We start from the raw sequence: 6,000 nt of genomic DNA, 5'->3' as shown, positions 1-6,000 counted from the left end.
GAGATGGACTCACTACATCGCAACCAAACATGGGAGTTGGTTGAGTTGCCTAAAGGTAAGCGGGCACTTCAAAACAAATGGGTGTACAAGCTAAAGGAAGAAGAAGGTGGGAAGAAAAGGTACAAGTCTAGGCTTGTGGTAAAAGGTTTTTCTCAAAAGAAAGGTATTGACTTCAATGAAATATTTTCTCCTGTTGTAAAAATGAACTCAATTAGGCTGGTCTTAAGCCTTGTGGCTGCTCATGATCTAAATCTCGAGCAAATGGATGTAAATACGGCATTTCCTCACGGTGACTTAGAGGAGGAAATCTACATGCTTAAACCAAAGGGGTATGAAGTAAAAGGTAAGGAGAAAATGGTTTGCATATTAAAGAAGAGCTTGTATGGTTTAAAGCAAGCATCAAGACAATGGTACTTGAAGTTTGATCGATGGATGTTGGATCATGGATTCACAAGATGCAACTCGGATCACTGCGTCTACACAAAGAATTTGGGAGATGGGAAATTCATCATCCTAATGTTGTATGTTGATGACATGTTGATTGCAAGTGCTAACATGCAGGACATCAAAGACCTAAAAGAGGAGCTGTCCAAATCTTTTTCAATGAAAGATTTAGGTGCTGCAAAGAGGATACTTGGTATGAAAATATCAAGGGACAGGACGAAGAAGACAATAAAGCTATCTCAAGAAGATTACATCAAGAAGGTACTAGAAAGGTTTGCAATGCAAAATGCAAAACCAGTTTCTACACCTTTGGCTGGTCATTTTAAACTAACGAAGGATATGTGTCCAAAGACACAAGAGGAGATAGCCTATATGTCTAAAGTTCCATATGCTGCAGCGGTAGGTTCTCTAATGTATGCTATGGTTTGGACAAGGCCAGACATTGCACATGCAGTGGGAGTTGTGAGTAGGTTCATGGACAACCCAGGTAAAGAGCATTGGCAAGCTGTGAAGTGGATACTTAGGTATCTAAAAGGGACAACAACAAATGCTTTGTATTTTGGAGGAATTGATATTTTTCTAGAAGGGTATGCTGATGCAGATATGGCAGGTGACAAAGATACTCGAAGGAGCACTACTGGCTATGTGTTCACGGTTGGAGGCACAGCAGTAAGCTGGGCTTCAAAGCTGCAGAAGGTGGTTTCACTTTCTACCACGGAAGCAGAGTATGTAGCAATGACGGAGGCAAGCAAAGAAATTCTGTGGCTTCACAGATTCTTAGAAGAGCTTGGATTCAAACAAGACAATTGTGTCTTGTACAGTGATAGCCTTTCATTCAAGGACAAAGCACATTGAGGTGAGATATCACTTCATACGCACTCTTTTGGAAGAGGGACAACTAAAGCTAGGAAAGGTGCATACAAGTGAAAATCCTGCAGACATGTTTACAAAGGTGGTCAACAAGGAGAAGTTGAGCTTTTGCTCATCTTCAATCGGCATTCAAGGATAAGAATCCAGAATGGAAAGCAGTCACAGGTTTGGTTTGGAGATCAGTCTCCAAGTGGGAGATTGTTAAGTATGGAGCCTGATTTACCCTTGTAATTTTCTCTGGTAAAAGCGCACATTTGTAAGGCCCCCATTATGAGGAGAAGCCATCGTGCGTGAAGGAAAATCACTCACCGGAAACCAAAATTTTCACGGACAAGAATCAGGGGCAACTTGACTTTTTTTTTCGCCGGAATATTCTTTTTCGTCGGAATATTATGGCCGGACGGCGGCCGGAAAGTGGTCGGAAAACAACCGGTCGGTTGGCCGGTGGCCAGTAGTCAATGGCCGATGGCCGGTGGTCGGAAGTCAATGGCCGGTGGCCGGTGGTCGAAAGTCAATGGCCGGTGGCCGGTGGCCGAATTCAATGGCCGGTGGCCGAATTCAAAAGCGGACTTGTCTTCTCAAGGGCGGCCACACATGGGCGGATTGGAGGGTCCGATTTGGACTTATTCGCACAAGGGCGGCTACACATGGCTGTCTCTCATAAGAGAGGGCAACCCTTTTGGCCTATAAAAGGAGGCCATTTTTACACACATTTCATAGTGTGAAGTTGATGCAACAAGGTGAGTGTGAGGTGGTGAGAGTGAAGCAAGGCGGGAGCTCCATTAAGGGTATAATCCCTTTGTGAACTACTTCTTGTTTTGAAGTACTAAAGCCATTGAGTGGCTGCTTTCCCGTGGACGTAGCCCACATTGGGTGAACCACGTATATCGTGTGTACTCTCTCTCTCTCTCTCTCTCTATACTCTATAATCTCGTGTATATAAATCTGTCTCTCTCCATTAAGTAATCTACTCAATTATCTATTTAGCTACGTCTTATTTCCTAACATATACCCCATTTTTCAAATGGCCCATATGAAAGGATATGTTTTTGGGATTCAGGCATGAGTGACCTAATGCTGGCCCATTGACACAACTTACATGTCTTACACTAGTGGTGTGCATCACAATTGAGGCTACGCCATACAAAACTAGCCTGCAAGATTTTCTTGCTTGTTATATCTAGGGCAAAGTGACCGCCACAAACACCATCATGACAACTGGTAATTATCCCAATAATTTTATTAGAGAGAGGGACCTTCCTGAGTACTTGGTCCTTACCCTTACAATATAGACCTTCATTGATAAGTTGATACCTTGTGGCCTTGTTGGTGAGCCATTTCTTTTGCCCTTTTTGTCAGATCTAGTGGACATTCCCCTGTTTTCAAGAAATACATTATGTCGTGTAAGGCATCACTACCTTGAAATAGAGGGAGATTTAGCTTTATAGCCCCAACTACCATTTCCATCAGTCTTTCACTTGCTAAGGTGTTGGCTTCATGGTTTTGAGCCCTTGGGATGTGGTGTAGTTGAACTGCTTCAAACTTACCCAATAAAGTTTCTACACAGCTTAAGTGAGTCCTCAGGCTAGGATTCTTACATGTCCGTGCTCCATTTACTTGCCTTATCAAAAGTAGAGCATCCCCAAGTACATTAAGGTGCTTTACCCCTTGTGATATGCACCATTGTAACCCCTTTGTCAGTGATGCATACTTAGCTTCATTGTTAGAATGTGATTCTAACAAATCGCCAAGCAAAAATACCTTGATACCTTCGTCATCAAAGACGAAGGTATCAAAGACCACTATGCCTACAGCTTCTTTGTTGAATACTCGCTTGTAGGCCCCATTAAAGTAGAGAAAGTGTGCTCTTTCTATCATTGGCGGCTCTGGAAGTGGTTGAATTCCCTCCCCTCTAGATTGATTTACCTTTTTCTAAAAGTGTTGGTAGGTCATGAGTCCCCCCAAGCTTTCCCTTATCGTGCTTTCCACATGTACCATGTAGTCAAACTCTTGCAGACGATCCATGCATTGTACCACATAGGGGAACATGTAATCAATGGTTAAGATTACAAATTGCCTAGGCAGCAAATATGATCGAAACTTTGTAGTTGCAAATCTAAGAGCTAGGACTAGGTGTTCCACATGGGTGAAACCTTTCTCTACCTCTATCATCATGCGACTGGAGAAGTAGATTGGCCTCATGAAAGATGTCGTTGCATCCTTCTGGAGTAGCACTACCCCCAAGGAGTCATCACCCACACTTGAGGTGACATAGAACTTTTCGTCCCACTTAAGCGGTGAGATAATTGGTAGGGTGGATAAGACCTCCTTTACCTTGTTGTAGTGATGCTTGCTCTCCTCGTCCCATGTGAAAGTCGATCATTGTGTGAGCTGTTGCAGTGGTAGAGAAAGTTGTGATAGTAGATGTATGAATCTACTCAAGTACCTCACCTTTTTTAGAAAAGAGACTATTTGATGTGTGGTTGTTGGTGAAGGTAGTGCAATGAGTGTGGACACCCTACTTGGATCGGCATTAATACCTTTAGCTGAAATTTCATGGCCTAAGAGAATAACTCTACTTTCCCCAATGTGGCACTTGCCTACATTTAACTACCCTCCTAGGCCCTTAGTCACTTTGTCTAAGTGTGAGATGAAAGGGCTATATATACAAAAATCATCAGTGAACACTCTTATGGATGTTCCAAAGAACGGTTGAAAGACATAAGTGACATATCTGTGGAATGTAGCAGGTGCATTTGTGAGACCAAATGGCATAACGCTATAAGCAAAACGACCCCATGGTGTAATGAAAGTTGTTTTTAGTGATCTTCAAAGTCTATGCTTATTTGAAAATAGCTGGAATACCCATCACACACTGTGTAGCGTTCAAAACCACTTCATTCATAATTTCATCCAAGAAAGGGAGAGGGAAATGGTCCCTCTTTGTGACTCCATTTAGTGGTTTGTAGTCGACACAGACCCTTCACTTACCATTATTCTTAGGCGTCACCACTACGGGTGAGACCCACTCTGAGTTTTCCACAGGGTAAATGAACTCTGCTTCCAATAGATTTCTTACTTTAGCAAGGAGTGCCTTTTCTTGTATGACCCTCAGCCATTGTAGTTTTTGCACAATCGGCTTTACCCCTTCCTTCGACTTAATGTGATGCTCCACCACTGTAATACCTGTGATTCTTTCATAGGTGTCAATGAAAAGGTCAGCGAATCCCATCAACATTTGCAAAAAATTATCCTTTTCTTCACTTGCCAATTCCATATCGAGCATACTTTTCAACCTACCCTCCCCGTTGCTTTGACCTTCTGGTGACAGGTCGCCAATCATGCTTTCCCTTTGTAGATCCTTCATGATAATGCCCATCACATCAATGGAACTGTCACTCTCACTGGTGGAAGTGGTATCCTCCTCAAAAGTGGAAGACTCACTAGTGGTTTCATTTGCTGATGTCTCTAGGTCCATTTGTTTCTGCTTGCCGGTCCTCATGTCGTAGTAGATTGTTTCCCCCTTCTTAACAGTCATGCATAGAAGATCAATGCCCCAGTCCTGCTTTGCCTTCATGGCCATCAACCATGGCCTTCCCAAGATTAATGGGTAGCCCTCCCCCTTAGTTGGCATCACAAAGATATCTACTTCTACTTCAGTGTTGAAGGCTTTTACCTTCACGGCACTTACTATGCCCGCACATTTCACCTTTGTGTTGTTTGCGATCTTTGCCTTGCATGGAGAAGGCCGGTAAACCTTGAGCCCTAGCCAAAGCATCATAGCTTCACTCATCACACACACTTGTGCACCACCATCAATGTAGGTGTTTCCAACCCTCTTATCCTTTATGTTGACACCGATGATTGGAAGGATGCCAGCCATGTTGCAACCCAAAATTTCTTCGGCGCCTTGTACTTACCATTTTAGACCATTTCCGTCTTACCTTTGGTGGGAGATGTAGCAGTTGTGGCCATGTAATCTTTGGTCCTTGCTCTACCACATCCAATGTTAATCATAGGGCCTAGAACTCTCTCCTAACTAAAAGTCGTTGATGCCTAATTTTTGTCGTTGCCTTGACGGCCTTTTGCTAGTCTCTCCCTTGATGCTTCTATCATCATTAGCTTGTGTAGTTTTCTCCCTCCTAGCTCTTTTTACATTCATGGTTTCAAATGGTTCTACAAAGTTTGCCTTCACCTTACCCTTGTCTTTCTCCTTCACTCTAAGTGGATCCACTACTACAACCTTTCCTTTCTCCTTTAAGCTTATGAATGTTTACAATGCGATCAAGTGGTGGTGCCGATGGAAGAGGTGGAATGGGTGCTTGTGGTGGTGCCTGGGGTGGACGTAGAATTTGTGTTGGTGGGGCTGGTGCTTGGGGTGGAGGTTCTCTCTCTCTAGGGGTGACAGTTGGTTTCTCCTACCTCCTCTATTATAGGGTTGTCGCGATTGAGGGTAGTAATACATACCATGACCATCTTCTCCACATTTGTAGCAGTGATACTCCCTGTTTTTTTGCCGTGCTCTTCTCGGGTCTTGATCTCTCTCCTGATTCCTCCCTTGCTGTATTAAGTGGACATACAAATTTTGCAGTTAATCAGTAATGTGGGCCAACATATCTTGTTGGTCATTTCTTACTTGAGGAGCTGGTGATGGTGGAGGTGGAGTGGTGGTTGTCGTGGTTGGGG

The sequence above is a fragment of the Adiantum capillus-veneris genome, chromosome 27, assembly GCF_014529385.1.
Source record: "Adiantum capillus-veneris isolate H3 chromosome 27, ASM1452938v2, whole genome shotgun sequence".
In the NCBI taxonomy this organism is placed as follows: domain Eukaryota; kingdom Viridiplantae; phylum Streptophyta; class Polypodiopsida; order Polypodiales; family Pteridaceae; genus Adiantum; species Adiantum capillus-veneris.
The sequence above is the reverse complement of the archived record's forward strand: the minus strand, read 5'-3'. Positions refer to the sequence as shown.